Raw genomic sequence first — 24335 nt, forward strand, 5'->3', positions numbered from 1 at the left:
GTCTGGCTGACAGTTAAGATTTGGTCTTTTGAACTTTCCTTCAAGTCAGTTACACCGGTTTTATATTCTGCCCCAAAATTTCAGAATGTTGTAATTTTCTTTTCTTCTGGTCCTGTGAAGATTTATGATATAAATGTGAAGCTGGATGGTGTCCAGAGTTTTGTAACTAGTTTAAATATCCCTAAAGTTTGGATGTGATCAGATGACTTTGCTCAGTCTCTTAAGTTCCCTGTTATTGTATTTAATTGTTTTTTTTCCTAATTTAGATGTATTCAGATAAAACTCTTCTGACTCACACAGGCTGTTGTCACCATCTGAATTATCACTATTTAGGGATAATTGATATTGCTGTCAGCCACATGGTGATATGTTTTTCCGTCTTTCTGTAACTTGTTTTTCTTGCATGGCATTTTCTTTCTGGTGTAGTCATGGGGAAGGGCAGTTTTAATTGCGCATAAAATTAGTTTAGTTTACTGCTTTTTTTCCAAGGCAACCTTTTCTCTCAGTCTTGTGTGTTCTTTCAAGTCCCAGATTTGTTTGCTTTAAGATGATTTTTTGTATGCTAAAATCACAGCCCTCAGAGCCATCTCTCACTGGGGGTAGAATCAAAGCAGGAGACTATAAAATTTCAATGGACTTTTGAATGTTATTTGGTTCATAGAAAGGAAAAGAAAGAAAAAAACTGGTGAAAATGAACACGGAAAGGGCAATTTTGTCTTTCCACACTGAACAATCAGGTCAGCCTTTATGCTGCACTATCAATAGTAAATATTCTACAGTAATTGTTTGCACATTGGTAACGGGAAAACTATTTGGGGCAAGGGATGTTTCTTTGAAAATACAGGGGATATTTTAGCTGTAGTTTATGACAGAGCTCCTGAGTGAAACTCAGTCACAGTTATAACAAGTAGCAAATGATGAAAAGTAGAATTATTACTTCCACAGAAGCATTACTGAACTGTGTGTCCTGGCAACAGAGTCAGCACATAAACTAACCTAAGGCAGGCAGGTCATTCTGTATAGAAGAAATGGCTTAATCCTGTAACACCAAGGCTTAGGTAGAGTTCATCTGGGGATATCAAAATATATCTGGAAAAGCCATATACTGTCATTCTGATAAGGCTGTGGTTCAAGTCTCGTTATTACAGGCTGCTTTATGAGACAGCAAGTAAATCTTGTTAATCTGCAGAAAAAGAGACTGTTCCAGATGTGTTTGTATCTTTTCCCAGTGACATGGGCATCCGTAGGAAACGGCAGGGCACCCAAAGAGACCAAGAGAAAGGAAGATCTTCAGCAACACCACAAGTTTTTGGACCATGAGGCCAACGGACTTTATGTTTCTCATTTTTTGGGGGAAGGTTGTTTAAACCGTCTAAGCCACTGGAAAGTACCAGAAACAGCTTATTTCAGTTGTTCTGTTTCAGATGCAGGGAAAAACCTGACACCAGTGTCTGCTTCTATTTCATGCCTTGTTTTCTTGTCACATAGTCTCACTCTGGTGGCTTTTTGATAAGAGTGGCTTATGGCTGTCATGTTAAACCCCCTCCAGAAGCAGCAGTGTTTGTTATGGATGGGGCCTCAGGCAGAGGGGTGAGAGCTGCAGTCTTGTGCTCCTGGACCCCTGGAGCATCAGGGTTGTCACAGTCTGGATCCAGCAGTTCTCTGAGTCAGGAGCTGCTCTGGTAGTTTCCATGTCCCTGCTTTCTTCCCCAGCCTCTCATCCCTTCACGTCTCCTTTTATTGCTTTTAGAAATGCAGCAGTCGTTTTCTCCCAGTTGTACTTATGTAAAACATTTGACAGGGCTGTCATGCCCTCAGCAAAGGCTGCTATAGGGAGGAACAGAAGGACCAGGCTGAGGACATGGAGCAGGTTTCCCGGGAAGTGGGTGAGAGCGGACGGGCTGTGCAGTGGCACAGATCCAGCTGCAGCAGGAGGGATTTGGCCCTCCCTTACTAAGCACAGCTGGAGGTCACTGATGGCTCTGACACGTTCAGTCTGTGGCAAGTGATGTGAAGCTTTTCCTTCTGGAAGTGCCTGAGGGAAATTAGTCTCCATTCAGCATTTCTTTGTCTCTATGAGGTCTGTGTAGTCTCCCCATCCCATCAGGATGTCAGTCCTCCAGCACAGATGAGGCTGTGCCTTGCACTGGAAACAGCCCTTCTTTCATCTGGGCTCAGTTCAGCTCCTCCTCCTCGTGTTCAAATGATTTTATTTCTTGACAGTAACAGCCATAAATGCAACCAGTATCATCTCCAGGAAAAAAGTCCTTGAGAATTTGATACAGACCTTCTCTCAGAAAGCTTTTTCTACACAAATACACAGGCTTTTGCCAAAATACCTCTTGGCTTTGGGTTACACACAAAAGCTGTTTCTCCTCCTTTTCCCTGTACAAACCTACTTCATTTCATCAGCTGGATAAATGATTGCCACTAAAAAAATTGCTTTGTGGTTCCTTCCAGAAAGGGACAGTTTTGTTCAACACTATTATTATTTGTCCATTGCTGTGACTGTAAAGTATTTACAACTACCATTGTTCACAGCCTTTTAGAAACCCCACAGAGTTTTACTGAAAATACTTGAAACTTTACTGATCACAGCTGTTCAAAGAGGATCTGCAGAGCTTGCAAGGTGCTAATGAATATTGAAATTGATACAATTTTACAAGGAATCTGGGCTTTTGAAATCGTGGTTTTTCAGTTTCCAAAACTAAGTCCCAGTCCAAAGAGTGAAATTCATCCGAGTTTCAAACAAAGCCTCGTGTTAGCCTTGTATTTCAGTATTAGCCCGTTGTCAGTTTTCATTTCAACCATTAATACAGAAGGGAGGCTTGGAAACTTGGCAGGGGTGTTGCCAGCCCCTAGACTGGAAAGAGGAAGATGACCCCATGGCAGAGGTGTTCGCTTGGAATAAGGTATTTCAGGGAATGGTGGAAAAGTTTTAAAATTAGTTAATGTAACAGCCACACCAGCTGACACCATCTGGACCTCAGCCTGTACCACCCAGGTCACATTTGGGCTCTGTGGGAAACAAGCTGGATAAAGGAGCTTTGAAGGAGATCAGCTCCACCATGACCAGACCTTCACTGGCAAAGGACACTTCCCTGCAGTGAAAGTGGCAGCACTGGGACAATGTCCCTTCTGACATCCCTCCTGGTATCCCTCCATGTCCCTCCAGCCCATCTGAGAGCTCTTTGAACACTATGAACAATAGTCAGGACATATCTAATACCTTCCCAAATTAAAAAAGATGACTTCTATGGCTTTTGAGCTTTTTATTTTTTTTTTTTAATTCCATGCATTTCTCTTCTAAAATAGCTGCTCTCAAAGCCTTCACTTAATGCTTATCCAAAATTGCAAGTGTAGGGTGCCTTTGAAGGCAGGGAAAAATGATCCTGGTGGATTTGATAGGTTGCTAGAGAAAAAAGATATGGAGCAAAACAAGGGAAACAAACATCCTCCTCAGTGAAGCCATCTTCATCCTGGAAACTATTTGAACTACAAAGCAACAGAACACGTTGTTAGTGCCACAGCACTGCAAACACTGATTGTACTTCTAAAATTGAAGTTATTTTTAGGGCTACATCTTTAAATTATGAAAGGCCAGTGTACAGTTCAAGGATTGCAATTACTACAAATGGCTTTGTAAGGTTATGGTTGGAATAAAAAGATCAAAGTCTCATCTGAGCAAGAGAAGGAATTACTTTCCTGTAGCCAAGTCAGCCTTCCCTTTTGAAGATACACTGCACGTTAATGGAGCCAGGGACTGTCTTTTCACAGGCTGATTTCTGTAGCTTCAAAAGTCTTATTACCAGCCCAGAGGACCTTTCACATACTGGATTTACCAAATGGAAGCCTTGAATTCTTTTCAGTGATGTAAAGGAAATATTTAAAATTAGAACAGCAGAAGAATCGTTAATTCAATTTCAAACATTGCTGGTTAAAAATGGGAGTTTAATAATGTTCCATTGAATCTACTCCCCTCCCTTTCTTCTTTATCTGAAGCACAAATTTCTTTTCCTTGGTGTCAAAGCTGTGACCTCAGCTTGGTTTTGTTTCCAAGGAACTCAATACAAGGGCAGTGTCTGTCTTTGGGTGAACATTAGAGTAATTCTGAGTTATCCTTGCACCCACAGGCTCGTCTCAGAGTGGAGAGTTGTTTGCTGGAGAAGGAAGGTATGTGGCTCATGGTTGCTCACAGTCACCACCAAGAGAGGGACTTTCTTTACTCTGCCACAGCCAAGAGGTGCCCGACTCTTCTGGGAAGGGGAGGAACATTCTTTGGAGCAGACACTCAGAGCCACAAGAGGTGAGTCTGTCCCTGAATCAGAGAAACTGGGTGATACAGGAGTGAAAACAGAACCAAGAGCTTTCTATATCACAGTCTGTGGTCCACCATCTCAAAGACAGCAGAAGTTGGGGCACCATCTCCTGCTGTTCCCCAGGGACAGGGGTATCCTAAATGAAAATGTTGGAAGTAACAAGCATTAAATTGTTGTTATTGATGTACTGAAGTGTGTCATTATCATCTCCAAATTGCCAGCTCACAGTGAGATGCAGGGTGGCCTTTTGCTGTTTGTTCTTTTTTCAGGAAGGATGGGTGGTCTTTTAGTTACAGAGCCCAGCAGTGTTGTTCTGGCACCCGCTGAGGAAATAATGTTTTTTGGTTATGAACTTGCACTTGGGTTTTCTCCCAGACAGGATCACTTTATAATTAATTGGCTACTAGTTGTTGCAACTGAAATGGATCTTCCCAGCCTTGAAAACTTGCAACTGTCTACAAAATTTGTCCTAGAGGAAATCAGAGTGAATAGTGTGGGGGAGAAAAGTGCAATACTCAAATGAAAATAAAACTATTAGTTTCTTTTGGAATGTTAGAAAGTTTTTCTCTTCCAATGCCTCTCTTCTTAACTGTTAATATTTTACTTATTACTACTAGATGAAGTATAGGAGGTTTACCACTGGAGAGTGGCAATTCTTGTGCATTTGTGATTGTGTCTGAAATTTGGAATCTGCTTTTTGAAGAAAAAAATTAATCTAGGGCTGATTTATAGTCCTGAGTGTCCACAGACCCCTCATGAGCTAAAAGGTAAATCTCTGAGTGGCTGGTTGCACTCTGCTGAGGGTTTTGTTACCATGGCAGGATCGGAGCTGCCGTTTGTGCAACCATCACAGCCTGATTACACAAACAGCTTTGTGGGAACATCCAGTGATCCCAGGCTTTGTTTATGAAGCTCTCCTCAAGACTGGGAAGACTTAAATCCTTAACTGGAGCCAAGAGAACAGATGTTCCTTTTCCTTCCTCAAGGCAACAGCCTATGGGGAAAAAACCACCCTTGAATGGGTTCACTATAGAATATCCTAAATATGCTCACTGTGTTTGCTCTCATCTAGGTAAAATGTCAAAATTATTGAATTCAAATTTTAAGAACTATATTAAGATACTCTAAATTCTCAGTGGAGGATTTACCCATTTTCTCTGGCTTTATTTTTAAACACAAATATAAACAGCAAAGCCTGACTGTGCCTGACAGCATTAGAGAATTCCTGTGGTGGGAAGGGACCTCCCAAGGTCTCAGGTCCAGCCTCCTGCTCACAGTGGGGTCAATATGGACTTCAGGTTGCTCAGGGTTTTGTTCAGACAAGACCAAGCAGCCTCCAAGGACAGACACTCTACAACCTCTCTGGGCAATGTGATCCAATGCTTAATTGTTGTAATAATTCTGCCTCCCCTTACCTTCAGTCACAATACCCCGTGTTTAATTTATGACCATGTCCAAAGGACAACATCGCTTTTCTGATGACTTCTGTCATATCTTGAGTGCCAGGCAGGACATTCAGCTCCACAGAGTTCACCCAGGAACAGCTCTTCTGCTGGAGTTAGGAAAATGGCCACTGCCTCTGTCGTGTGTTTCAGCTGCATTTTTATCTAAACCAGTCTACATTTTAATGTCAATAAACAAGCACAGTGGGAATGAAAGGATAAAAAATGAAACCATGAATCACATTCTGCCATGGCATCACCAGCACAGTTCCATCAATGTCATGATGTAGCCCTGTATTTTTTTTCTTAGGATTAAAATAGTCAAAATTGTGTGGTTCATCTTTAAATTCTCTCCTTTACTAGAAAAAGCAATTTTTAAGAAAAGTTCAAGCCCCTAGACTTTATAATTTTACACTGAGTGATAGCATAAAGGTAACTCTACTGGACTAATTATTACGAAACCATATTTTGTCACAAAAAAAAATATTTTGAATTTATAAGGCAGTTTCCATCTAAGAATAGGAAAGCATTTCAAACCCTCAGTCTGCTTAGTGACTAAGTCAATAAGTAACTCATTCCTAATTTTATTGGAAAGGGCTACTGACAAAGATTAGTCCTTTATCCTTCAAAGAGATTTTCCTGCACTGGTCCCTCTGTTGGATTTACCAGTAAACAAGGGTGCTCTGATTGCAGTCCAACCTCTTCCTGGAGATTGCTTGTGTCCCTTTAGATGGGCTCTAGACAGATTTGGAAAAACAAAACCTGCATGAGTGTTCCTCTGAAGTGAGTTTGGAAGCACATGTCCAGATGGCTCAGCCACACAGTGGGTTTTCACAGTGACTGTGCAAAGCACTGACCAGTTATGGGGGAAAAAGCACCTCCTGCTAGTCTTGTCCAGCTCAGCAAAGGCTCTGGTTGGAAGGAACAGAGTTCATTTGGAGCCAGTTATCTCTGAACGGCAACAGGACTAGAATTTCTTTATTAACATACAGAGATTATTAGTTGTGACCTGTGTTCTCTTCTTGATCTGCAAATTAGCTCATTTTTTCTCCTTAAGGAATGATTCAAGGTGCTCTTTGGTCTCCCCAGGGCTGGGGCTATTGAGGTTCCTTGAGCAGCCCATGTCCCAGGAAAGCAGAATTGCCTCACAAGAGGGGAAGTGTGTCTGTAGTTGGTGGAGTCTGACTAAAATGAAAGGAATATTTTAATGCACAGATAGTGATAACTTTGTAGCCCTGCACAAAGGATTTTGCATGATGGATAATTTAGAATACACCTACTCAAGTAATTTGACCCATAACTCTAAAATTCAGCTCAGCAATCACAGAGTAATTCCTACTTATATCAAACCAAACAGCAAACAAGTATCTTTTCCCTGGGAGAACCAAGGGTCAGAGTCTTAGCTGGTGCTGGCTTTTCTTTTTTCCATCCCTCTTGCTAATTAGAATATAAAAGTGCAATGAAATAGCAAATCATTAACCAGGGATTTCTCTCATGGCCTTTGTGAGTCCTTTCCTGCTCCTTCTGGGGCTGGACTGACTTTGCATTCCAGTCACAGGTATTTTCATGGGAACAGGCTGTTGTTGTCATAGGCCACCGCTGGGGCTCTGAGAAGACTGAGGAGATGAGATTAAAAACTTCTTAAGTCACAGCAGAGCAGCAGGAGAGGAAACAAAGAAATCACACTATGAAAAACTTCTTTTTTGTGGTTTTTGTTTGTTTTGTTTTGTTTTTTCAAGTCTGTGATAAATTGAAAACCCTTTCAACAGCTTGTTGACTCAGTCTGTGGTCCCTGTCTCTCTTGAGCCTTACCTGCTCAAATCATCTCCAAAACATTTTGTACATCAGTATGTTTCTCTCTACCCACAAAATCACAGAATCACACAATGCTTCAGGTTGGAAAGGACCACTGTGGGTCACCTCGTCCAGCTTCCCTGCTCAAGCAGGGGCATCCCAGGGCACATGGGCACAGGATTGTGTCCAGACAGTTCAAGGATATCTCCAGTGAGGGAGACTCCACACAGCTGATTAAATTCTACAGAAGCAATGTAAGGTCTTAGGGGTATCTCTTCCAAGTTCCTTACTGAGATTTCACAGCAGCAGTCAAAGGCTGTCCACACCCAATAGGTCTTACAGCAATCCTGGGATGTACTGGCAAAGTGTTATTATGGATGAGCCAGTGATGAGTCAGTACCCATGCTTCAGGGATAGGACATGGGATCACACACACACATATTTTCCAGGAATTTTTGCTCAATGTAAACTTCTCTTTGTTTTTGCTGAATCACAAAATCCCAGAATCATTTAGGTTGGAAAAGACCTCCAAGGTCATCAAGTCCAACCTATGCCTGGCCACCACCTCGCCAACAAGATCAGAGCACTGAGTGCCATGTCCAGTCATTCCTTGAACACCTCCAGTGGTGGTGACTTCACCACCTCCCTGGGCAGCCCCTTCCAATGCCTGACACCACTTTCCATGAAGAAATTCTTCCTGATGTCCAATCTGAACCTCTCCTGACACAGTTTGAGGCCATTTCCTTTTGTCCTGTCCCTTGTTCCCTGGGAGCAGAGCCTGACTCCCACCTGGCTCCACCCTCCATGTGCCTGAGGTCTACCAACATTGGAGTTGATGTGCTTGCAAGGTGAGCTTTACATTTCCTTGAGTATTTCACAGCTTCCTTGATTTCAGGAAAACCATGGAATGGGTGCCTGACTGGGCTCTATGAGAGCCTCTGCAACAGCCTTTGCTACTTGATAAACTTTCCCACTTTCATGCTCAGAAAAAAAAAGAAATGTTTCTCTTTTGACTTAGTGCAGAGGCATTTGAGGATAATGAGAAGCCTGAATTTCCAGCTTTCATCCCCTAATAGTGATAGATTTTAAGGTAATAGATGATGGTAGCAATCATCTGACTGAAGCAGGAAGATATGGCTTAGTAACTGCAATAATGACTCAGGCTGCATTAGGAGAAATGGTAGGTTGATCAACTCCTTTAATTTTCCTTTTGAGTTTTTGAGTTGTTATGTTGCTCCTGGAGGTGCCAGGCCATGCAGTGAGCTCTCAGCCTGATTCTGAGAGCCCAGGCTTGTCTTGTGCCCTGTGCAGAAACTTCTGGCAGTGCTCAGGGAGGCTCTGCTGCACTGCAGACAGGGCCGTTGTGCTGAGTCAGCTCTTTTGCCAAAAAATCTGTGACTTTTTAAGGCCTTTTTTTGCAGCCTTTGCTAGGGCCAAGGCTAATCCAAGAGTAGGTCCTGGTGGGAGTAAACAACGATTCTTCATGAATAACAATAGCACAATCAAGCCCTAAATGAGACATTTATTCCACTTTTCTCATTTTTCTTCTGTAAATCACTTTCTCTCTGTTGGCATCTCGTCTCCCTGGAGGAAAGCACTGAGTAACTACATTTTGATTACAGTGAGCACAAGACAACAGAAGGAGTAAAGAGTCAGGATGCTTTAATGTTATATCTCAGACATATTGAGAGTGTCTGAACATATTCAGACACATTGTTAATAGCCCTGTTTTATACATCATAGCAGGGAGTTTGGAAGTGACCTTCAAACAGGGCAAATGGTCAATGCCTTGCAAATACAGACAGGAAGGCAAAGAGCATCTCAGGCTCCAAACGAAGTTCCTTACTTTCAAAGGGTGATCTGCAACATCTAAATGGACAGCAAGGTGCAAAGATGAGCTTGGAGATTGCTTGTGTTCTTTTCTCTAGTTACTTGTAGCGGTTCATCACTGAGGCAAGATGCAGATCTGGACTGATACAGCTGTTCCTGTTGGTGCTGTGATGTGCCTTCCTCCACTGAATGTGCCCATGATGCAGGCTGAGGACAAATGATAGATTTTTGGAGGACACCACAAACCTTTTGTCAGAGATAAAGATGTTTTTTCTCTTTATTTTTTTTTTCTTCTCTTTTGACATACCTCTGGTTCAGTTCCTTGCAGTGCCATTGTAGGTAAACTACTTAATAACCTCTAAATTCAGATGCTCAGATTTTTCAGCACCTCATCCATCATCTTTTCTAAATGAATTAAAAAGTTTGCTATTAACACTATCTCCTCCTGACTCCAAAGTTGGCAAAGATATCCTTGCATTTCCTCTAACTTTCCATTAGACACAAGTTCTTTCCAAATATTCTCTCCCTCTGAAGCACGTTTTTTCTGTGCTAAAAGAGTGTGACCCAAGTATTCTCTGGAGACCCCCCTTTGACAAAATTGCTGTCTGCAAACAGGCAAAGCTAATGGAAGGGGCACTGCCATCAAATACATCTTTAACTTGGAGCATGAAAAGAGGGCAGAGAAGAATTCCTCTGGCATTTTCTCAAGCCCCACTGTTTCTAATGATCCAGTGTTCAGAGCTATTTCTAATTTCCAGTGTAGTGCATAAGGCATTTTGAGGATCTTCAGAGATAATCTTTGTAGGCAGAGCCGTGAAATTGCCATCTATTTAAAAATGAGAAACAATAAGAGTTTTCTTTTCAGAAATTATGAATGCTGTCAAAAAAAAAAAGAAGCGAAACAGAGATGAATTTGATTTTTGTATATGTGAAAATACGTTTCACCCGTAATGTAAATGTTCCCTTGTGGTTTTACATGTTGTCATATTTTTGTATTTTTGTATATGATTGGATGAATGCCCCAACACAGGCAAAGCAATTCAGCTTTTCCTCCTCAGTGAGCATTTTGCACTTCTCAATTTAGTAGAAAAACATTCCAGCACTCCTGGCTGCATTGCAGGTCTCATCTGTATTTAGGGGCTGTACAGCACTGCCACTGAGGCCATGCACATTTACTTATTGATTTTTCTTTCTTTTTTTCTGACTGTTATTTTTAGCTACAGTGGACTATTGCCAAATTGAGAGAAAAGGAATCTGTCATAGAGGTCAAGTGAGTTCTTGATTTTGTAAGAGAAAATGTTTTGCTCTTGACCCTCCCCTGACAGTGTCATTTTACAATGAGCCTGAGGCACCAGCCTGAGACTAGAGAGTGTTTGGCCTCTCTCCCCTTGGATAGTCTGGATTATAGAGGCACCACTCAGAGTGTGCAGAGGGCTTGGAGCAGAGAGGACTGAGACAGTGGTTTTTTCAAGTTGACAATGAGAAAAGAGAGGGGAATCAGGCTTTCCCATCAGCAGCATTAATGTGGTTCCCTAGGGCCACCTGCATCCCATCCAGTCTCCAAGTGCTCTTCATTTCAAAGACCAATAAGTAATTAGAAATTAGTAAACAGCCCTTAGGGCCAGTGCAGTGGGTAGAGATGAGGGATTACCACCCAGATTTAATCCCATGCTGAGTCACATGTTCTTTGAACATGTCAGACTCTCTGATTTTGGTGTTCTGTTTTTCCACACAAAATGATGTCCTGAAATGAGAAATTATCAATTAAACTTAAAGTCTAATGCACAGTATTGAAATCTTTGTAAAAAGAGTAGGAACAGCAGCTGAACACTGAAGTTTCACTGGAGAGTGTTTTGGAGGGATTATGAATATGAGTCCCAGTCAGTGCAACAGAGTCAACTGGTTTGACCACATAACCAAGTAATATCCTGAGATACACCTTGATCCAGCAAAGCATTTAAGCACTTAAGCATTTAAGACTTCAATCAGACATCGTTGAGTCTGATGTAAGAACACACTGAATTTTGGTATATGCTTTACATAGTTAAAGATGATTAAAATTGGTTGAAATGGGAAATTTCCATTCCGCTGGTGATTAAAGGTGTTCAACCTTTTCTTTGTTTCTGAACTGAAAGACAAGGTAGAAGAAACAACTGGAATATAAACAGGCTTAATTTTCAGAGATCTTGATTTTCTCTAAATTCAGCTGGGGCTATGAGACCTCAGTATACAGCAGATTTTAAAAGAAGGTTCAAAATGCTTCATATCTTTCAATTTTTAAAGCATTTTTCATCTCTCCACACTTTGTGAATAAGTGAATATTTCATGAGACGTGGGAAAATTGAACAAGAAAATTTAAAAAGAGAAGGAAGTGCCACTTTCACTCTATGAAGCTCTATCCCATCAAAATAACATTGGATTTGACAAGATACTTCCCAGTGGGGAAAAAAAATCAGATACTTTTCCTACTTTTGACTTTGAAACTCAGATCCCATAGTGGAACATCCAGTCAGAGCGGGAGAGTGGGAATTTAATAGCCACAACTAGGCAGACAGAAAGAGTACAGCATCCACTAAAAAAGGATGTGTTGGTGAATTTGTAGCAGAAAGGTTCAGTTTGGGTTTTATTATCTTGCAGGCTGTTGTTGAGAAGGAAATACCATTGTATTTGGAGCTACAGAGACACACACTAGCAGAGCATTATCTTCCAGGTGTGCAAAGAAAACACGTTGTTTCTTAAATCCTTTTATTTCTTTTAATAATAACAGCTTTATCATCAGGGTAAAAGGCAGTCTGACCAGATCCCAAGAAGGTGCTGGTTTAGCTGCTAGATGAGGAATTGCTCAGCCAGCACTTTTAATCCTGTTCCATCAGCCTTTGCCATCATTGCTCCCATGTAGGACAGAGTAATGGAGTGTGAGATTATTCCCCACAGGATGTAATTCCAGCTGACAGCAGCAGGACTTTAGTCACTGACTCCAACCTCCAGTGACAGCAGAACTCCAACTTGTGCTTCAGCATGGACAGCTTTAATACATGAGTAAAACAACGTGTAACACGGACTGGTTTCTGCCCTGAGAGAGTTTTACCAGACCCGAGCAGCACTTTCATGGTGGTCACAGTAAAGCCATTCCAGCAGCACAAGCAGAATTTCAATTCCTGCTGTATTAAGTACATCTATATCTATTTAAATACATATTTCTTTGATTGTTTCTTTTAGTTTTGGTTGGAGGAGAAGGGGTGAAGGATGATATTGCCTGTGTTGAGGTGAAGAGGAGATACTTCTGGAGTGGAAAGTTGGAGCAGCTGGAGTGTGATCAGGCTGAGTCAAGGTGGGTGATCCCCTTCTCTGCAGGCTGACTGCTGTGGCTGTGAACAAATACTTTGGGTTTTATCACAATATCCTAGTATTTTTTAGTTCCTGTAGAGAGAGAAATCAATCTTTTTGGTAAGGAGTGTGTTAGGCAAAACAGTATTTTTTTCTTTGCTGTTTTGTAAAACTTTGAATGTGAGGGTTACCCTGTGTTTTATGAGTTGCTCTGAATATGGCTCAGTCCACAGAAATCATTAAATAGAGAGAAACTGAGCAGGTCTAATCCCAACCCTTTGATGTAGATAGATGGTCTGTATTTATATTGAACCGTGGTCTGTGTCCCACTAGGTACAACCCCAGCCATTCCAGTCCAATGGCAGGAGGAACTGCAGTAACACTGGCAGGGCCATGTCACTTGGTCCAGAGCCCTGGGTACAGTTATTTTTATTTAGAGCACATTAATCATGAACAGAAATTATTCTAACATCATTTGTCCATAATTTTATTGAGTAGAAAAAATGTTTCTGGTTCTGAGTAAGCCTGAAAAAACTTCAGTTCTGTCTCATTTCTTGATAGAAAATCACTTCTTAGGCTTTGTCAAACTGTGATCCTTTGTGCGCGTAAGCACTGACACGAGGAAGAGATGTGGAACTGGGAGTCTATCAAACAGAAAGTCCCTTGAATAAAAAGTGTTTAGTAACCTGTGGTTGACTAGTGAGAACTCCACAGATACCTTGGAAAAGCATCTCTTGTAGAGAGACAGGCACTGCATGTGTTTGCTGCAAATGAACAGAGAAAATAAATCATATTGTCAGACCAAAGTGGCATTTGCTTGACAAAATTTTGCAGTAAAATGTCACTTTACCGCAGGAGGGGAGAGGTTCTGGTAAATAGAAGGAGTTATTAATGGACTTGAGCAACGTGACTGCAAAAATCTTGTTGAAGCTATGAAGAAAGCCATAACTCAAAAGCACAGCTGCATCCAGCTGGATGTGTCTGTTCAGAGAATATCCAGCTGCATGTCCTGTCCCGGCTGCAAAGGATGGCAGCTGGTGCTGGGTATGTCAGTGCTTCCAGTAAGGATTGTTGCTGCAAATCTGCTCTATGGACATTGTCTCCTCTCATCACCCTCCCTGTGTGTCCTTCCCATCAGTTCACACTGATGTACCAACTGCTGCCGGTTCCTTCTCCACCTTCAGCTTCAATTTCCATCTCTACCTTCCCCTGCTGCTTCTGCCCATCTGTGCCAAGAGCTGCCCTGGATCTCAGGACTTTGTATGTTCTTAAACTTCCTGTCTCCTGCTTTGATGGGACTCATTTCCTTGTGCAGGGATGTTTCTGGGCATTTGTAGTTAACAAGGAGTTTATGTTGAGGAAATGAAACAAAGAGGCAACGAGGCTGCATAGAAAGATGTAACAATTTGCATCCGTTGACAAGACCTCTGCTAGAACTGTTTCCCTGAAATCTAATAGGGAAGGAGTCTTTCCAGGTTGAAGATCCCACTTATCACCCCCAGCCTTTATTTGGACAATTTCTTGGCCATGACATGACATGTGCTCTGCTCCTGCATGATAAACAAAAACCCAGTAGGTTTCAGTTTCATGATCCTTCTTACACAAATGTTTATAAAACTTTCTGGGTGTGGAGTCTGCACTCACTAAACCGTGACTACAAAGGCTTTAAGGGGGCAGAGATGCCCAAGGATTGCTGAGGCTGTGGCAGACAAGCTCAAGATCTGCTGCTTAATTGTGCTTTTGGAGTGTTATCACCAGCCTTCACTGAAATAAAAATTTTAGACTACCCCATAAACAGCAGAGGAAGAAAGGACAGAGCCAGCAATCCTTGTACGACTCTAAGATAAGGGTATGGGCTAACGGAGAGATGGAAAATGTACATCACTTTTTACTTCAATGCCCAAAATACACAAACAACTATTTTCTCAAGTGACTAGGAATAGTATAAAGCCTTTCCAATAAAATAGGACGAGGAAAAATAGTCTGCAGGGGCTGGTGAAGGATGAGGGGACTATTAGGGAGAATGTTACAGCATGTAATAACCACTCCTAGTCAGAAACAGGTCACTTTAGGGACGGTACAGAAGCAGAACCCACAACATATTTGGGCTGTGCTCAGCCACCCCAACTGCATACAGGCAGAACCCTCTTTCTACCGTTTCTGTCTCTAAAATCCAAGCTGCTTTTTGTTGTTTTGGAAGAGGAGAGTGAGTCCCTGTGCCTGTGTACACATGTGAGGAAATTAAAAAATGACACTGCATTTTCTCCCTTTGAGGCTGACACAGGCTAAGGGAGATAACAATAAGCAAGTGAAATGAGCCCAAGGAGAAGGAGTGCAGAGGAATTGCTTATCACCACCTCCCACTTCTGCAGTTTTGCCTTGAAGTAAAATGCAGCTTTTTTGGGGAAAAGAAGATGAAATACAGAACCAAATCAACTAGAATAAGCAGAAGCAGCTTTTCCAGGTTTCCTTGTGGGGGAATTCAACAGCTCCAAGTGGGTTTTAGATCTTGTGACATTATCATTCATCTTTGGTCTTCCCACACTCCGCACTGTCAGTTTTGTTGAACTGCACTGCGTGAAAAGTACTTTGAGTCTTTGGCAGGGGACCAGCAGGGGAGAGACATTTCAGCAGTTCTGCCCTGTGGGGACAGCAGCTGCTGGTTCGAACTAATCCATCTGAGACTATTCCTCCAGTTCAGATAATGCAAATTAGTTCTTTCCTGCTGCAGGTCCCTCCCTTTCCTACAGAGCCAGCTGCCAGTTCTGAACTAGTTCTCTGTTTTCAAGAAAAAAGAAGAGAGTACCAGGCTCATGGTAGGCTATTTATCCAGGGCTTTAATGCTTCCCAGGGAAATGGACCAGTGCTGCTTTCTGACAGAGGAATTCTTCACAGAGCACTACGAGCAAGGTAGAAAACACACGTGCCTTCACATGTCATCCTCGGAGCTTTGTGCATTTGTCTAAAGACTAATGAGGAAACACTCTGGAGCTCCGATTCATATGCAACTTCATTTGACACCTAACCTGGTGGAAATTCCTCCCAGGGAATGCCCCAGCACTTTCTGCTCATCACAATAAGGCCAGAAAATATTCCCCACAGCGTTTTTTGCTCCCCCGGGGTGTTTTCAGTGCAGAGGCTGAGGTTGTGTTTTGCCTGTTCTTGGCCAGCTTTCTGCAAACAAAATAGCTTTAAGGCTTTCTATCTTACCCAGGGAGCCATATGAAGAAACATCCTTGCTCCTATATCTTTCTTGTGTGAAGCAAAGCAGAAGAGAAACACTTTCATACATTTATTTATAACTTACTAGAGAGCAGTGGAAAGGAGACTGAGACAAAACTCCTGAAAAACTTTGTGGGGCAGTGCCAAGCCATAAACTGTCATTAAGTGAGAGAACTGGTTCTGCATTAATGAAGCCTGAAGTTTTAATTGTATCCATGGGAATTTTATGTTTATTCCCTCTGAAATTCAGACAGGTGGATAGGATGCCGTAGCATTCCCAGTGGCAGCACTGAGGACAACTCAAATTGTACCACTCCACCCTACTCCTGGGACTTTGAAAAGCACAGCAATTGATGTTCAGACAAAACAGATGGCTGTGAGATTTTGGCAGAAATTGTCTGCACACAAGCTCTCTGGGGAGCATGAGGAAACAAGGCATTCATTCCGCTCTGCTCAGTCATGGGTCACTCACAGTTTGACCAAAGAGGTTTCCTTCAAAGGGAAACTGTCATGGAGCAAGTAGCATTATTTTGGATACTCTGTGCTCTTGGACATCACTTTTCTTTTATAAAGTCCCACCACACCCCAGGAGTCCCCCCTAACAGGGGCTCTGCCAAACACAAAGGGAAGGGTGTACAGGGAGAGATGATGCAGCTCTGCTGAAGTTGTAACTCTTTTGTGTCTTGAGAAACAAGGCCAGGTTTCTCTCCATAACATATTTAGCTAAACATTTCCACCCTATGGAGCTGCATCCCTGTGATATAAAGTGCTGAGGATGGACTTGAAGGGTCTTGGGCTTGGTGCCAAAACTTTTCCTTTCTTCTGACCTCAGTCAGGAAAATGAGCTCAGGATTTATACCTTACTCCCTTTTTACTAACAGAGACAAAGTTTTTCAGAGGCTCATATATTTTTCTGGCCTTCTAAGAAGGAGCAGGTGCAAAGGCTTTAAAAACTTCTTCAGCCAAAAAGGGTTTTGAGTATCAGCTGAGTACCAACCTGTAGTAACAATAGTGAACAGTGTTGTAGTCAGAGTTAAAAGGAAGAACCTGTCCATGCAGGGGAATAACAGGTCCACAACAAGGTGTTCTTCAACTTAAGCCATTGGTATTCCAGGGAAAGTTCAGTGAAAACACATCAGTAAACTATGGAAAGGGGATGAAGATACAAACTCCAGAGCTGAAGTGTAACTGGCTCCTCAATACTGGGATAGCCTTTGCTGCTTGGGGCTGTGGCACAAAATGTATGAACAGAGAATTGTGATTTCTCCTTTCCTGCACCCAACATGTCTGCAGTCACCAACAACCTTATCTTTCCCCTTGTGAGAATTATTGAACATCCTGACCCAACCCCCAATCTTCCAACAGATCAGTTTGAAGATTTTGATTACAAAATGGCCAGTGAGATCACATTTGCAAAACAAATGATCCAAATTTCTGTCCAGCTGACTAGTTCCCTTCTAGTGGTGATTACATTTTGGACATTCACTGTGTAACGTGCAAATTGGTTAACAGTTTGTCTCAGGAAGCTGCGGGATGAGGAGCAGCCTGTGGGGTTTGAGGAGCTTGTTTGTACTTTGCAGATGAAGCCATTTGAGCTGGAACAGTCTTTGCTGTCAGTCAGGACATTATTTGACATGAAGCTGAGATCCCTGAGGTACCATGTCCTATCGGAGCTCTCCCTGAGATTGCTGAGAAAAAAGTGAGCAGAAGAGAATCTAAATAGAAATCCAGTAATGAACCATTTCCCCAGAACTTCAATCTCTTGCTGAGACCTTCTTTTAATGACCAGAGGTCAAGAAAATCCTAATTGACATTAGGATTATACATCAAACATCACTTCCAGCTATGTGCTGGCAGGGAGGCTTCAGGGGTAGAAGTTCTGGGGGATCTCAGTCGTGGCAAACCCCTCAGAGCGCTTTGAGGCCTGGGGTTGTAGAGATCCAACAAGCTCAAAACTGTCCTTTAAACAGCCATCATTTACAGTCTCCAATTTCATCTTCTGATTTAACTTGTTTGAGGAAAGAAATTATATTTTTAGGCTTATTAAGTTGAATTTTCTGCCAGCAGTGTTATATGAGTGGATTGCACACATATGGAAATGACTTCTTATCTCTCCCAACACACTGCTGATGGAGTCAGCTCTGAAGGTGACAGTGTGGGTATCTGAACAATTTTCTTCATAACTTAAAGAAAAAAATTTTCTGCTTAAAGCTCTGTTTGTTAAATGTGTGTGGCACGTCTGGAGGTGTCAGGCACACTACTGGTCCCAACAAACACATCTCAGCCCTACCTCAGGTCCACAGGAGGATAATTTCCTTGATATATCAATGTGTGAGGTGTCACCTGTCTTCATTCCCACCTCACTGCCACTCCAAGGGGGAAGGAGGCTGAGGCATGGAGAGTCTGTATTTCACACAAATTAGAGGCGTCCTTTCTCCATGTGGGGCCTGAAACCTCTTCTCCCAACTTTGGGCATGTGATAGTGAAAAGAGACCATAGAAAAGCACCTGAACTCCAGCACACTCCTCTTCCTACTCTACCAACCACTGCTGCCCAAGGTGCTTCCCCTAGCCCAGGACTGCACAGCTCAGGGAGAGAAGGAAGCTTTTCCTGTAAACCTAGAGCTAATGAAGGAATTCCTGTTCCTCACCATTATCCATGCATCATCCCACCTGGCATGGCTTTATCCTCTGGCCCTGGTGGGTACAACCATCTGGAGCTGCTGGACCTGGCTATCCATGCCCATATCTCCCCTGCTCTAGTGAAGAAGTAATTTCCATAGGATGAAGCTTCATGAGCTGATCACAGCCTCAGTGCCATAAGCATTTCTCTTGTTTTTCTTCCAAAATGCGAAAAAGTGCTCTAAAAATAACTTCCCCTTCTGATCTGGTATGAGCCACTACCGCTGCTTGTGGGGCAGGTTGTGCTCACATCTGACAGGGACTGAGGTTCTGGAGGGCCTCAGTGTGGTACTGAGCTGAAATTGTAGGTTTCCCACTCCAGAATATACACATGGGAAAGTGGAGGGCTGAGCCAGCTCATCAACAGTGTGCCTATTTAGGGTTTTAATTGTTGCAGTCTTAAAGATGGATTTTCATTGTGTTTCTGTTGCACACAATAATCAGGTAACTAAAAATTCTGTCATTTGCTGTAGGGATTTTTCTTGTGCTTGTCTTAGGGATGGTACGTTCAGAGCAATCTTCTTGAGCCCATCCTGTGAGCCCACAGAGAGCCACCCAGGGAATTCTGGCATTGCACTTTTTCAACGTTCACTGCAAACACTCTCTGGGGTAGAAATTGCCCTCAGATTTTCTTTTGCAGCCCTCCAGGAGATCAGAAATAAATCTGATTAAGAATACAATGCAATTCTGAGCAGAAATGTTATCCTAAAAGGAACAGCTTGGAAGCTTTGTGCCATTCAGTAGGGACTTTGCTATATTGATTTTATGTGGAAAGTACTTTGGGGAGTTAAATGCTTTAAATGTCTTGGTTATGGTGAGTGGCTTTCAAGTTTCCCTCCACAGGCTGTACTGGAAAAAAGCTCCTCTGAAAGACAATTTGGAGAGCCTGATTTTGTCAACTAGACCAGAGCACTGAGTGTCATGTCTGGTTGTTCCTTGAACAACTCCAGGGATGGTGACTCCACCACCTCCTCGAGCAGGCCATTCCAATACCTAATCACCCTTTATGTGAACGACTTCTTCTTAAGGAAAATGTGGCTTCATGGGCAAAATTAGGCAGCAAAACTTCACTTCTCAGCATTGGATGAGACCACCTGCAAACTGCTTTTGCTTACAAAGCCCTCACTGCCAGAAGCAGATGGCTTTGGTAAGAGGCTGAGTCACTGCTGTGGGTGACACAGGAAGGAGTGCTCCCCATATGCTCCTTTATATTATTAGTTCCAGCATATGAATATGGCAGGTCCAGGAGGGAATAGAGAAAACACAATAACTTCAAAGATCCTGGCACTATAAGGCCAGCATAAAGATTATGTTCTCCTGTAGTTGATTTGGAAACCATATTAGACTCAAACCAGTTCTCCAAATAGAGGAGCTGGAACAATATCTAACAGCCTCCCCATGGCAGCTGTTGTATACAGGAGATACCATCCCAAATAAATGTAAAAATAATATTTTTGTGGCTTTTAAAACACAATTTTTGCAATTTTCTAACCCAGGATTGGTGAATCAACATGTCGTGCTGTCATTTGTGGAAGTTCAACAGATGGAGGAGCAGTGTTCCATCAGAAACCTCCTCAAGGCTGAAACTGGGGTCATGAGCTGCCCACAGGGGAGAGAACTGTGATGGAACACACCTTCTGGAGATGGTCTGCAGGAACCCTGGACCACAATATTTGGGATGGGTGAGTATATTTTATGTGAAACTACTGGAAGCAATGTGATTATTCATAAGTGTCAAAAGCAAGGCAACCCTACAGCTACTCTTGTCTGATGAACATTAAATCAGCCATCTGATGTTTACGCATTACAGTACAATCCTTAATTACTTGGTTGCCACAGCAAGGCACTGGTTTAGAGGCAGGGAGAGTCATGGACTGAGTCAGTCAGTGATCTGCCCTGAGGGACAGAAGGGAGAGTTGCTGAGCAAGTCCCCTAAAATCAAACTCCCTTAGGTGGTTGCTAATTGTGTCATCAGTTTTGCGGTATCTGAAACTCTGATGTGCAGCACCAGGATACGTTTTGTAGCAGTGCTGGAAGTGCAGCTGGAGTGATGCTGATGCTGTGGATTCAGTGGTGACTGGGGGAGAAAACTGTTCTGAAGTCATCCCAAAAATGTGCATCCTCATCAGCACACACTTTTTTTTGGTGTTTTGTCTGAGCAATAGGAATTGTGCCAAATTCAGATGAAGGCTGGTATGCAAATAAACACCAGTGACGCGAAGTTCCCAGACTGGTATCATTAGTGACGTTAAAACAAGTTATTAAAAGCTATTTATTGAATCATACCACAGAGAGGAAAAAGGTCCTTTGGAGTCTGAATTGTTGTCCTTCCCTTGTCCTATGTAGATAGCTGAGAAAAAGCCATCCTATGTGTTGTCTTTTTTACAAAGTCAAACAGAGCACGTATCACATTTTAGTTACTGAGACTCAGGTAACTACACTGCTTGTCCCTTTTGATTAATTCCTACATTGTGAGTGAGACCTGTCACTGAATAGATTTTTCCCCCTTCTCTGTCTCCACTGATTCTCTTCAGTTAATTATTTCCTAATTCTGCCAAGAAAATTTACTTATTAGATCATCCAAAGGGTTTTGCTGGACCACCTCTGCAACTATTTTAAATCTTGTCAGGGTTTGGCAAGATTAATATAATGCAACTCCTTTCCCTTTCTCCACTTTAAAAAGCAAAATTTAAGTTGCTCTGACCATACTACATCTTTCCCCTCTAGCTTTTCCTTTCTGCCTTACTTCCAGTTTTGAAATTGCTTTTTCAAGTCTATCTTTTCTTCATTTTGCTAGGATCTGCAAATCAAAGGGATCATCTTTCCATTTATTTCACAAATTTAGTGGAATCCGGTTATAACCCTGTTGGGTTTTTTTGGGAGAAACCATGGTAAAAATGACATAAAACACATGATGCGCTCTGGAGAGCCACATCTCAAGCCAGATCTCTGGCCAGAGTCAGATTTAAGGGCCTGCAGTGCCAGGAGAGGGGGGAATGGCTTCCCACTGACAGATGGTGGGGTTGGATGGGATACTGGGAAGAAATTCTTTGTGAGGGTGATGAGGCCCTGGCACAGGTTGTCCAGAGGAGCTGTGACTGTCCCATCCCTGGAAGTGTTCAAGGCCAGGTTGGATGGGACCTAGAGCAACCTGGGATAGTGGAAGATGTCTCTGCCCATGGCTACAATATATGGATTTTTTTCTTGCCAGTGCCTTTGATTTGAATCCAACACAGGCCAGTCAGGTGTGGTGCTCACAGACATTCTTGATCAGCTCACAGCTCTCAGTACTGACCCTATTGACGTCTGCCACACCTCTAAAATCATTTGCACTGAATAAATGAAAGGAAGGAAAAGATGGAGAAATTAAATCCCTGCAAAATCAAAGAGCTTGCATGGTATAGTGCCTAGAACATTTTTTGTTGGCCTTGTGCATTAAGAGTGAGAATGTAAGAGTGTGTCACTCAGCATTTTCCTATGTGAGTTAGTGCAGGGGATTTATCCCCAAGGAACTCAGAGAAACCTTTATTAAATCCTTGAAAGAGGAGAGAACGATGCACTTCAGGTCACAAACTCTGTCAGTAAGTTCTGCAGTGTGGCCTTCAGTCCTGACCTGGTCCTTGGTGTCTGGGAAACATTCAGTGGCCCTTCCATCTGCCTGTAAAGGTCAAAGAAAAGTTCCCAGGGCTTTTGGATGCATTTATTTAGGCCCAAATAGGATGGAGTTTTCTAACTTTACTTTCTGGATTCCATTAGAAAACCTCATCTATCATCCATCAGGCCAGATTTCCATTAGGCCAAATTTAACTTTGGAAAAAAAGCAGCTTTGTGGGAGTTTGGGCTCACCTGCCTGAGAGCAACATTGGAGTTAACTTTCCGCAGTCGTATTCAAGACTTCCACATTCATTCAAGTTTACAAAGCATTTCCTTTGTCAATGTAGCTTTTTGAGCAGAGAAACTGCCAGGTCATGCTCCTTCTCCCTTTGCACCAGTGGCTCCTCATGTCATCTCAGTGTGGGCAGCAGCAGCTCTTTACTGTGACCAAGCAGTTCTAGAAAATAACTGAATAAATTTTGTTACTGAAATCTGATCTTTGAAGTTTTGGAGACAAGCCATAGCTCAAGTTGGAGGGCGTTAAGTTCCCTTTTTTCTTATCTTACATTACCCTCTAGTGGCTGAGTCCTTGAGCATCAGCGTCTAAAGTAAGGAAACTTAGAGATTTTCTTGCTTTGCCCTTTAACTGTGGGCAAAGTTAAAGTACTCGAGCTCTACATTTATAATACATTTTATCTTTTATTAAAAAAAATCAAAATAATAGAACACTTGAAAAAACCAATCCAAATCCTTTTATCTTTGAAGGAAATGGATGTGAGAAACAGTATCTTCCTGTCAAATCAGAAAAAATGCTCTTCAACACTGAACACACAGTGTGCAGATAAAAATAGACCCTAAAAATGGCTAGAGGTCCTTTTCTATCTTCCCTGATATCTTTCCAGACTAGGTAAGGAATGTAAAAGGCACAAAGGCAATGGATTTAAATATTAAGTACTAAGGAAAAGAGGAATATATAAAAAACTTCCATTTTCACTTGTGGCTGTTATGCAGGAACAATCATTCAAGGTTCCTGGGGAATAAAATGGCTTTAAATTTCAGCTTCTGTTCCTAATTTCAAATTATTTTAAGGGTTTGAAAGGATTTCAGGAAGAATTGCTTCACTGAGACAGTTGTCAGGCGTTGGAAGGGGCTGCCCAGGGAGATGGTGGAGTCCCCATCCCTGGAGTTGTTCAAGGAACAGCTGGATGTGGCACTCAGTGCTCTGGTCTGGTTGCCAAAGTAAGAATAGTTCACAGGTTGGACTTGATGATCTTGGAGGTCTTTTCCAACCTAAATGATTCTGTGATTCTGTGATTTATATAACATAAATTGATCCATATTTTGATCTCAAGGGATTAGCCAAGATAATCACTAAAGCATCTTGCATTGTTCCATTTGTTCATTATTAATTTTTATTCTAAATTTATCAAAGAGTCAGAACACTGTGTCTGCTCTGTAGCAAATCAACAGACTCTTATTAGCTTCATTCCACTCAAATAAATAAAAAAAGTCTTAAAGCAGTTGGGTAACTTCTCAAAGTACAGAGTACTTCTACAAAGCACAAAGGAACAGAGAGATTCAGACATGTATTTCCTGCAGAACAATTACCTGAAATTTCATATTTCTCAGGCAGTGGTTGCACTAGGAAAGCTCAGTGAACAGATGATGTGCTGCTTGCAGTGCCATGGTAATGAGTGATGGCATATCAGCTCTGTGCTGGCAGGAGGACTTGTGTAAATAACCATTATGTTAGTTGGGAACATAAGAACAGATTATTCAGTTTGAAATGACATTGTTTCAGTGCGGTTGTATTGTTTATTGTAACTCACAGGAACAATTCAATCACATTTGCATAACTGCCCAACAGTTAGACCTGTCATGTGATCTATTTAACACTACTATTTTCCTCTAGGAAATCTTTCCAAAAGAATTACACACAAAGCAAACTCAGGCATTCTTGACAAAGGCTTTTCAAATAAACACATATTACTAGAAATTCATTCAAGATTTAATGGAGCTTGGAACTCCAAGCATGTGAACATGTGTTTCAATTTCTCACTGCAGAGAATGATCGTATCACATTTTGAATACAGGAATATCTGAAGCCCTTTCATATGTTAAAGGCA

This window comes from Chiroxiphia lanceolata, chromosome 15 (assembly GCF_009829145.1).
Source record: "Chiroxiphia lanceolata isolate bChiLan1 chromosome 15, bChiLan1.pri, whole genome shotgun sequence".
In the NCBI taxonomy this organism is placed as follows: Eukaryota; Metazoa; Chordata; class Aves; order Passeriformes; family Pipridae; genus Chiroxiphia; species Chiroxiphia lanceolata.